Source organism: Dicentrarchus labrax, unplaced genomic scaffold (assembly GCF_905237075.1).
Source record: "Dicentrarchus labrax unplaced genomic scaffold, dlabrax2021, whole genome shotgun sequence".
Classification (NCBI taxonomy): Eukaryota; Metazoa; Chordata; class Actinopteri; family Moronidae; genus Dicentrarchus; species Dicentrarchus labrax.
Window position 1 is genome coordinate 1,133,446 of NW_026136719.1, and position 12,058 is coordinate 1,145,503.

The following is a 12,058-nucleotide window of genomic DNA, read 5'->3' on the forward strand; positions in this document are numbered from 1 at the left end:
AGCAGACTCAGTGCACACACGTACAAGGATCAGGAACTGAACCCTGAACTCTGAACTCAATATCAGACTCCTTAAAGGACTATTTCTTTTATTTTACTATACAACTGAGAGAGCTCTATTTTACTTTAGATTTTTAATTTAAGTCCATCTAAATTGCTGTTGATATTGTTGGGTGAGGCAATAAATACTGTCAACTGTTCGATCCCCATACTAACTCGTCCTGAGCTATTAAAGGCACCACACCTCGGACCTAGCTAGATGTTAGTTGCCCTACTACTACTTCCTTTGGGTTAGCATTAGGGGCACTACAAACAGAATCCACAATAAAGATGTGATACTGTGTGTGGAAAAGGTTTTATGTGTCCTAGAAATGAAATGATGAAATGAAATGACAGAAATGTAAGGGGACGTTTAAGGCTTCAAATCACAGTTGAGGAGTTTTGTGGATTTGTAGTTTTGTATTTTCATCCCAGCTGTTAAACAACAGATAACAGTCTGTGTTACTAAATTCACCACCAACCTGAATGTGTTTGTGCCAACAGGAATGCTTTTTTCTATTTCTGCATCATCGTCACCCAGATTTTTCATCTGCTGTCAGATTCAAATCAAGACGAAGAAACTTCTCACTGAATCAGTTCAGAGAAACAGAGAAGTCTGGGAAAAAAGAATCATCCAGAAAAAAGCTCCAAATAATGAGAATAAAACAAAGAGAAATAGTGACAATAAGAAATGAAAAGCACACAGCAGCTTCAGCCGAGCTGTCAATCAGCAGCGGCAGCCTTATCTGTCGGCCGCAGGGGCTGATGGGAGGTCTGAGGACCTGTTAGAAACCACGTGGCCCTCGTCTGATCTCACAGCTCGTCCTTGTTTGGCCTCAGCTGCATCAGAGCGCCACTTCTCCCCAGGTTCACCAGAGGAAACACCACTGCACAAAATGCTTTTCCTCCCAGCTGCTGCTCTGTGCTGTCTGTGTTCAGGTGAGTGTTTCCAGCCAATCAGGAGCCAACAAAGTCAACCTTTAACAAACACTGTCACACTAACCTTCATCTATCTGTCTGTTTCTCTACAGCGCTGGTTGCCATGGCAGCAGAGCTGAGTCAGGATGATTTAACATTGACCAGGAGAGTTGGTCAAAACGTCTCCTTCAGCTGTGGAGGAACTGACCAGTGTGACGGTGATTATGTAGGCTGGCGCCAGAAGAAAGACACAGAAACATTCAGAGTGATTCTTTGCTATTCATAGAAATACTAGTGAAGTTAAATCAGGTTAACAATCATCCTCAGAAAGATGATTTCTCAGCTGAGAATAAAGGGAACGTCTATGAGTTGCAGATCCAGACAGTTAAACTCAGTCATTCAGCCACCTACTACTGCTCCTGTTTGAAGTAAGCTCCCCACAGTGAGAAATGATCCCTGCAGCCTGAACAAAAACCAACAGATGTCAAACAGTGTGTGTGACAGGAAGAGAGCAGTAAACCACAGCCCAGGTTCACATATTTCACCTCCATCTCAGCCAGAGTCACAAACATACTGAACTGAGGGACTGATTTTCTTTCCTGCTGTCAGGATTGATTTCATATTCTATTGATTGATATTTTGATCAGATATTTCAGCAGGTTTATTGTTGTTCCACACAGTGAGGAGAAAGGATACAAACAGAAGCACAATGATGAAATCAAATCAAGAGAAAACAATAAAAGTACAAACTAAACAGAAACAGATATTTTGTATAATAGAAGAACAAATTCCAAAGAAGATGTTTGAGATAAAGATTCAGATCCTCCTCTTTGTTCTGCTGCTGGATACCTACAGCGTCACATTTTGAAGCGGAGGGCCACTGACCGAGCTGCAGGATTTGACCACTTGGGAGTGAGACCGGGTTGCGCCTGCAGGAATCTCTCTACACCCCCTGGGACTCTGTGTTCAAAAAGAAATGATCAAATGAAATATTTGCTCAACAGAAAGCTAAAGCTTCATCCTGCACTATTTCCACAGAATCAATGCTCCACCGCTACACAGCAAGCTCGCCAAAATTACAGCCAATATTTCAGAGGAAAACACGAGTGCTTCTTACTCAAAGCGGCGTCAAAGTGTAGCTTAATATCTGAATAAACACAAAGAATGAACAGATTCACTGGATGGGTGTCACAATGTCTGCCTCAGTTGTGTTTATTGGTGTCCATTCTGCCTCTCTGTCTCCTTTCGCCACATTCCCACCTCTCCACCCTTCATTGCCATTTTTACCTGTCCACCAGATGGCCTCAGACAGTTCCACCTGTCCCAGTCAGCTGACTCCACATCCAGCCATCCCTCCTGCCCTGCAGTAACCCCTTTCACCTGACCTTCCCGCCCACCTGCTCACCTGTTCCCATTTCCACCATACTTTGCCAATTGTCTGCTTTGTCCACAGCTATCAGCCTTGTTCTGGCTTCTGACCTGCTGTTGATCCACAGTTTGATGATTCTCTGCCTGCCCCCTTTTGGATCACTTTACCTGTTCTGACTGTCTACCTGGTTTCAACCCTTGTCTGTCTTTTGCCTCGTAAAGTCAATTTTATCTTACCCTGTCTGCCTGTGAGTCCTGTTTTAGGTTCAAACTTCTGTTTCTGAGCTGTTACAGACGGCTGCTTTAGTTCTGATATTTTATGATGATGTGAGCCGCTGTTAGCACTGCTTACCTTATGAGCTAGTGCAAAGTCAGCTTTAAAAAACATGGCATCCTCAGCCCGGTCTCCTAGAAATGAGGTTTCTATACAACTCATCTGCAACAGCAAATACGTTCTGAGGGAAACATAATGCCGACTGAATGACGTTTTCTATGAACATAATGAGGAAATGTTGTTCATTAACGTACCTGGGAAGTCACAAACATGTTGATAGTGAACGTATCAGTAAAATGTTCACTGACAACCAATTTCATTTGTTTTCCATCAAAATAGACAATCTTACAATACACTGTCCACTCATAGTGACTGCAGCATTATTAACACTGAACCTAAATCATGATCTTTAACCTCAACCAAAGTGCTTTTGTTTTCTAAACCTAACCAGAGACCAGAGTCTGGACCTGAACCCAGGACTCTGCTGTCACAGTCCTACACTTTGTGCACCTGCCGTGCACCCCAACCTCCACCTTGTGCCTCCATCACGTTACATAAATGTAGAAAGAAACATTGCCTCTGAACATAATCCAGGCAGCCATTCTGTTTGTCACCACAACGTAATGATGAAAACTGTTTAGTAATATACAAACAGAATTTACAGCAGACAGGGTTGGGCATCATACACGGAGCAAACTTCAGAACTACGGTGTCCTACAAGGGACAAACAGTGAGAGCTGATTCATTATCTGGTCCAATAGTCTCTTTTGCTCAGGAAGGTTCCTACCTGAGTGAAAGGACCTGGAAGTATTAAAGTGGCAGCCATGATCAGAGCTGTGTGAATTCTCTAAATGCTTCCTTTGTTGTCTCCTTTAGCAGAAGATACACTGGACCCTCCTTTAGATACCAAAGGACATAATGCTGTCCCACAATTCCTTGCGGCAGCAACATTTAAAAAGCCAGATGATCAAAATGACCAACAAAGGGCGCAGATCAACTTCTAAGTTCCCTTTCTGTTTTTATCTAATGCCGGCTTGTTAATATCTTCTATGTTTGAACCCTGACCAATATATTAAAGCCATTACAGACTGTGAACTACTGTTGTTAAATCTACTGGTTCTGAAGTGTAACCTGTATAACCATTATTATTATATTGGTGATCAAAGTGAAGTTCATGCATTGTAGCCTAGTGTAGCATTAGCATCAGTTATTCCTCATTTTGGCCTTTGTTGTATTTCCAACCTTTAGGAATATCATTGAAATATTTCATTGTTCTTCAGTCACAGAGGCTGAAACTACAGAATGAGTTTTATTACCAAGTAGGTTTTCACATAAAGGAATTTACCTCAGTGTATTGGTGCATAACAGTAACACAGGACAAAGAAAACCATTACTGCAAGTCAAGAAGCAGAAATAGAAGTGTGGTAATAGTGGTAGCCTGTATTCCTTTTTTAAGATTTCAGTTCCAACGTTGGCAATGAAGTCATATTTTTCACTGGTTGTCTGCGTGTATATCGCCTACAGGAAACAACACGGTAAGAATGCAGCTGTGAAGTATCTCAAATGTGCTTTTTGTAGTCCATCTTCAGAGTTGTAGTTTCACCACAGCAGACACACGTCATCAACATCCACTGTTGCATAATTACGTAGCGCAGTAAAGTGCAGTCGGGTTCTCTCAGCACCGCGGTTGTATTTATAAGTCCTTATGGATTCTCCTTCACATCTTTCCTTGACCTCATGATGTTTTCCCTCCAGGAAAAGTGTTGAGGAAAGGACCTACTTTGTTTTCACTGAGTGGTTCCTTAAGACTCATCCCTTCACCCAATGAACCAATATCACAAATCACAAACTGGCCTCAAGGGGCTTTACAATCTGTACAGCATACGACACCCTCTATCCTCACAGCCTCCATTCAGATAAAGAGAAACTCCACAAAAACCCTTTAACAGGTGAAAATAATGAACAAACCTTGTGATTATTTCTGTTGCTATGGCAACGACTGTGCATACGGATGCTGCGGTCGGTGTAGGTACAAAGAAAGCAAGATGTCTCACTCTTTACCTCCTTCCATCATCAGCTCCAGCTGCCTTTAATTCACAGTGTTATTAACATTACATGGACCGTACTACAGCTACAAGCACAGTATTCAGATATCTTAGCTATCGTTAGCTAAAGTCATGAATGTTATTTTAGCTAATACTGAGACGTGAGGAAGTTTTATATTAAAAAATAAAATAATGCACCGTAACACAGTTTTCACAGAGCTGATTATGGATGAAACTAACGAGTGAGCCATCTTGTTTCTTTTTCATCTCTGCTGAGAGTTGCACTTTTCAACATACAGCCAATCATAATGTGTTAATGTGTTACAGCATCTGTAAACGCAGGACCCCGAGCACATCTGGTACCTACACCGAGCACATCTGGTACCTACCCCGAGCACATCTGGTACCTACACCGAGCACATCTGGTACCTACACCAACAGATCCTTCAGACTTCAAACAGTTTTCTGTGTTTTTCTGGCTTTATTGTTGAAAACATCATTCAATGATGATTGAATTTGATTTTAAAGTCAGAATTGTTTTAATGGACTGGATCAGGAGATTGTGACTGTGGCAACAGTTGCACATTCAGATGCTGCGGTCGGTAGGCTCCTCCTTCAAACTCCTCTGTTTCTGTTTCAATCTGCTTTCAGCTTTATTGCTCAAACACGTATTACCTCTGACAGAAATAGTCTACAGTCATCAGAAAAGGGAGCGTGGGGTTTGGATTAAAGAGCAGCGGACTGTGAGATGATCCAACCAGCAAGATCAGTGTTAACAGCCCACCATGGATGCTGTCACCCCAGGAGGAGAGGAAGAGAGCCGATAGGAGCCATGCTGGCCCAGCTTGGACTTAAGGCTGCTCCTGGATAAGGTTCGGTCTGGAAGAAATGGGACTCAAAGACTGTTGTGTCCACATCTTTACAGAGACCTGATCCATCAACATCCCAGATCCTCTACAGACGGACCGTGTTCTGATCCTCCCACAAAATGTCATTAGTTTATCAGGTATTTGGTCATAAACCAAAGTATTGAACAAATTTAAATGTTGACCTGATGATGGCGCTGGATGAAAAGTCTGAATCAACAAAGTAAATGAATGAAGTTCATCCTCTGGGGACCAAGAATGTCTGTACAAGATTTTATTTGTCCATCCATCCATCCTTTGGTCCATGTCCAATCCATGTGGACTAAAGTAGTGGACGGACAGACATTACCATCCATAGAGCGACACTGCTAGTGTGTCTAAAGAGACAATAAAAGAAGAGACAGTCATGTTGATATGAACATTAGAGAAACACATCATGGAGCTGAAATATGATCCTGCTTCATCATTTGGACTCGTTCAGCTCAGCTGACACATTCAACAGCAGACAGGTTTTTGTATTAGTCTCTCTCACTGTGCTGACAGTAGATATGACTACCCCATCTTTGGCTCTGGAACTAAACTGTATGTAACAGGTAAGAATAAACCTTCATTTTCCGTTGTTTTTTACATTTTTTAATGAGTTTCTGCTGCTTCAGGCTTTACATTTCTTGTTTTTTCATAATTAGTAGAGAATTCTTGCAGCCATGCAGCTATTGTTACATAAAAAAGGTTCATAATTCCTGAAAAGATGTTTAAATCTCACTGCACAACTGAAGTTATTCTTTATTTCTGCATGAGATCAAACTGATTTATATAGAAAAAGTATGATATTGGCCATCTCCTGTTTTTATAAAGTTAGATAGTATATGATATTAAATTATATTTAATGTATTTCAATACATTTATTTTGAAAAGCATATAACTTAAATATAACTTAAACATAAATATGTTATATAGGATATGATCCTATATCCTATATCCTATCCTCATGATGATTATATTTTATATGATGAATATGAAATATATTTATACAAGACGATACTGAATATATTACAATAAATGGAATTTATGCATAATTTATACATTTCTTTGTATTATATGATTATATAAGATGGTTCATATATTTGTATCATAACACTCTAATATAAATATAAACAGTATATGATGCGTAACATAATCTAAAATATATCAAATATATTTTGGAAAGTATTTGTTGTATCAACTGGATTATATCATATATTATATATTATTTAATATATATTATATTTGAACTTCATGTCAGGGATCAAGATATTTCTTGTTTTCAATATTATATGATTAATCTTTATTGATAATTTGCCACATCCGAATACGTAACTGTAACTGTTTTGTAATTGATAATGTATTGATGTATTTATTTGTTTATTAGTGGTTAAAGTATGTGGTGGTAAATATACGTTATCATTGGATCAAAGTCATTTATTCTTCGTTTTACAACACAAGCTTGCACAGTGAAATGTAGACTTATAGCCCCTTCATGCTACAAACACAAAGAACATATATAAAAAAAAACAATATGTAGTTTTTATATACATATACACACACCCAGACAGTAATAATCGTGTCAGTGTTAATAATTCGATCAACATCTTAACATTCAAAAATCCACATCTGGGAAACATTGTCCATCAACTCTGACTGCGTTTGAGCTCCAACAATCAGTGATATAAACTCAGTCCCCTCGTCTCCGGGGCAAGAGTTTTTCCTGAGGCCAGCGTATTCTTTGAATTATTAGGAATGGGAGTGGCGCCTGTTTACACTCTGCTACAAACACCAGAATGTACCGAGGTGCTGAGTGCCTAAAGTAAGGACTTGCACACACAGAGCTCTTCAGCTCAAACACACCATACAGTAGTTTTAGCAGTTTGTCACTGTAACATTTAAAGAAATATATTTATTATAAAAAAAAAAAAAAACATGTCCACTCATAGTGACTACAGCATTATTAACACTGAACCTAAATCATGATCTTTAACCTCAACCAAAGTGCTTTTGGTTTCTAAACCTAACCAGAGACCAGAGTCTGGACCTGAACCCAGGACTCTGGTGTCACAGTCCTACACTTTGTGCACCTGCCAGGCACCCCAACCTCCACCTTGTGCCTCCATCACGTTACATAAATGTAGGAAGAAACATTGTCTCTGAACATAATCCAGGCAGCCATTCTGTTTGTCACCACAACGTAATGATGAAAACTGTTTAGTAATATACAAACAGAATTTACAGCAGACAGGGTTGGGCATCATACACGGAGCAAACTTCAGAACTACGGTGTCCTACAAGGGACAAACAGTGAGAGCTGATTCATTATCTGGTCTAATAGTCTCTTTTGCTCAGGAAGGTTCCTACCTGAGGGAAAGGACCTGGAAGTATTAAAGTGGCAGCCATGATCAGAGCTGTGTGAATTCTCTAAATGCTTCCTTTGTTGTCTCCTTTAGCAGAAGATACACTGGACCCTCCTTTAGATACCAAAGGACATAATACCGTCCCACAATTCCTTGCGGCAGCAACATTTAAAAAACGTCCGTTCAAAAATCCAAATGATCAAAATGACCAACAAAGGACGCAGATCAACTTCTAAGTTCCCTTTCTGTTTTTATCTAATGCCAGCTACACAAACACAAACAACACAAATAGAAACTGTAAAATACAGCGGACGTGACCTCGGTGTCCTCAGTGGTAAAAAACTCTGCACCTAAAAGCTCTCAGGCGCTCCAAGCTGGGAAAAATCTCTTTGGTGAACACCAGAGTCTTGCTCTCAGAACACGGTCTGCCTGTCGAGTCATTTTCCATTTCAGAGAGTAGCAATGTTTTTCAAGACTTAAGAAAAAACTGTCAATAAGTGCATCCATGAACAGTCATTGACCCTACAGACATGAATGTGCACCAAAAAAAAAATACTCTGATTGGTCCAGTGGTATTTGAGATTATGTGAGATGAGATAAACACACAGACAGACAACCAAATACATGATCTGTAATTAAAACTAAAATGTAGTTTGAAGGATCAACTGGCGGCCGCTGCTGCATGTACCACCATATACTGTAATCATTAAATCACAGTTGTATTTCATGGAAAGATCAATATAGAAAACTGATTTTCCACTTAATGAAGGTAAATTGATCAATTATATTCTAAGTCGTACTCATCATAATAATAATTATTGTGTAATTATAGTGATTGGACTCACTGAAACAAAGAAAACATAATGTTCTTTATTTATTTAGTGTGTTGAATATGAAGGTGAATCCAGTATATGCAGTGGACTTTGTGCTGTATTGATGAGTAGTTTAGTGATCAGAGTCCATGTAGTTTCCAGGATCAGACTGAATGCAGTGCAGTGCTGTAAGCTGCTGTTGACTGTGTGAATGTGTGTCTGTGCTGCTTGTTGCTGCTGTCAAACTTCAGATGAGCAGATAGTGAAGCCCGTGGTGAGCGTGTACCCAGCAGCATCCAGAGCCCAGCTGGAGGGGAAGAGCTCCCTGCTGTGTGTGGCCTCAGACATGTTTCCTCCTCTGGTCCGGTTCTCCTGGAAAAGACAAAAGGACAATGGTCCTGAGGAAGACGTGACCTCTGCTGAGGGAGAGCAGCTGGAGCTCAGAGAGTCGGGACGCACCACCTCCATCTTGCTGATCCCTCAGCGAGAGAACAGCACATATAAATACCGCTGCTCCGTCCACCACGAGGGGGCACAGTGGAGGCCCAAACAGAACAAGGTAATGAAGGCTTGGTGACTGTGTTCAGCAGTGATTCAGCTTCATGTGGAGACGCTGTCAAAGAGAGCAGAGGAGCAGAGGACTGACATTTCTTTTTGACTCCTTTTCTGTTTCAGAGGTTCCAGCTCCAGCAGCCTCCTGTCCTCCAGAGAGAGAGCCAGCAGACCTGCCAGCTCTGCAGCAAGCTGACTGTAAGATCACCTGCTGCCTCTCTGCATGGACAGCTCCAATGTTCTGCTGCAGTTAGGGCTGTATATCAGTCTGTTTACTTTCTGCTCATCATTGAAGGATTTACACATACAGTCCCTGATTCTGTTAGAGTCCAACAGAACAACTAATCCCAATGAGAGAGCTTTCACTTCACTATCTGACTAATAACACGTTTTAGAGGCACTATAATACATTTTGGGATTTAAAAAAGTTGGGGATTATATCTTAACGCTCCTATATGAATATTTTCTATATTAAGAACTAATCTAATGGGCGCCCGGTTAGCTCAGTGGGTAGTGCTGGCGACCCATGCACTGAGGCTGAGTCCTTGCTGCAGCGGCCCAGGGTTCGAATCCGACCTGCGGCTCTTTGCTGCGTGTCATCCCCTCTCTCTACTCCCCCTTCCTGCCTATCTTCAGCTGTATCTATCAAATAACAGCAATAAAAGGCCAAAAGAATAACTTTAAAAAAAAAAGAATGAAACTAATGACTGTATAAAGTGAAAGTGTCTTTGGTAGTTGTAAACTCACAGAGATTCATCTGCAGCTCTAAGGAGCTTTTTAGCATCTTTTCTGTTTTTTTTACAAGATCAAATCTTATTTAGGAACTTTAAAAGTTTGGTGGGGCCCTGACTTGTTGTATTTAATAAGGGCCTTTGAGCTTTCATTCAAACTGTAGCTGACCCCTGTCTTCATGTAAAACTGATTGTTCCGTCTGGAAACGTCCAAGTTATACTGATGAAATTTACACAGTTGAACAGACTGAAACAGTGTGGAGAGAAGACTGACCTGTCTGTCTGTCTGTCTGTCTGTCTGTCAGTGTCCTTCCAGTCTCAGTGCCAGGTGAAGCTGCTCTGTCTGATGTACACAGTGCTGATAGTGAAGAGTCTGGTGTACTGCTGTGGACTCTCTCTGCTGATGATCCTCAGAAACAAGGGACCGTCCACCAACTGCACACATGCTGACTGACTGTTTTCTGCTCTCCTTTTCTCTCCGTCAAATATCATCAATTCATGTCATTTATCACTTTGATCAGCAGCCAGAAATGTCAATTTAGACCTTTTGTGGTTGGTTGTAAAATGTAGCTTTTTTTACGCAGGTTAGATACAGTCATTCTTAAAATATAAATACATATATACACATTTATATATCTGCAGTTACTGAGTGTAAATTATGTGCTAAAGTCTTATTTTGATCCGCTACTTTATTTCTGCTTTTAATTGTGACTCACAAAAAAATAATCTGAATCATTATCTGTTTGATATTTTACTGTTTATATTTTCTATGTTCTTATTTTCTGTTTTTGTATTTGTGAATTTCAGTTTGGCTTCATAGCAAAAAATCACAAAAAGAAACACAATCAGTGTGATTGTGTTTCTGATTTTTTGGCTTTAGTGCTGAGGCCCTTTTATAATTGTGTCAGTGTGGATGTAAAACTCTACGCTGATGACACTGTTATTTACACACATTAACAAACAGCAGAGTGAGCTGCTTTGAAGCTACAACTGCTATAAAATGATGATACAGTGGCTTGATCAGTCGGTTTGAAGTTTGAATGTTGGCTAAATGATGGTTGTGTTTACTTTTTATGAACCAGTAAAATGCCAACTGTAATCAGCTTAATCAAGACGAAATGGATTGGTATAGTTACTGATTATACATTATATATACAACTAAGATTTATATTTATGTAACACATTTTAAGACAGAATAAGAAAATGCTTCAATAAGAAATACAAAAATTAAACATTGTGGAAAAAACTGCTTCAATGAACTTATATTTGATTTTATTTAGACACAAATTCTAATTTGTAATATATTAAGAATAAACAAATAACTTAGAAATTATCTTTACATTGATGTTAACAATGTATGCAGGCTATGATCCTTTCCCACATGTCCTAATATGTTGTATTATGTTACAAGTTGGAGTCAGGCTGGAGAATCTGTCATTAAACTGTCACCTTTACAGAATCAATAAAACTGTTTGAATTAAAGACAACTTTCACAGTGAGTACTGAGAGCTGAAATCAAACTGAAGTTCCTGGAATGATTCTTTAACCAGAGTCGATGGTTGTAACTGTCATTGTGTTATTAATGTGAAAAAGTGCAGCTAACGGTGAGGAGGCTGCAGAGAGGAAACCCACACAGCCCGTCTGCTGCAGGAAAGGAAGTGTTGATTTGCTGTCAACAGTTTTTTATGAGTCCTAATAACCACTGAGAACAGATTCATATCTGCTGCTGTACACACTCATGAACTCCTCTCCCTCTCTGCAGTTCTTTGTCTTTTCTCAGGTTGTCTATAGTTCTGTAAATTTAGCTTTTTATTTGCTTAAATATTTAATTCTGAAAATATTCAAAAACCAAACCAGACACATGAGTCTGTGTTCAGAAATATTGTAACACTTTCCAATCCTTGTTTGTTAATGCAGTCTTGACTTACACACTCTAATGAGTGAAATCAAATGACCAGTCAGCCAATGACCACTGACCTGGAGGTCACAGCCATATATATAATGTATTAAAGTATTATAGGTGTAAAGAGTTGGTTTTAGTTCTAATAATTTAAAATATAAAGACAAACC

At 39.7% G+C, this 12,058-nt stretch overlaps 1 pseudogene; it reads left to right on the top strand.

The window, feature by feature from the left end:
• The first annotated feature begins 6,002 nt into the window (after positions 1-6,002).
• Positions 6,003-11,508, top strand: LOC127351394 (immunoglobulin lambda-1 light chain-like; annotated as a pseudogene).
• The last annotated feature ends 550 nt before the right edge of the window (positions 11,509-12,058 follow it).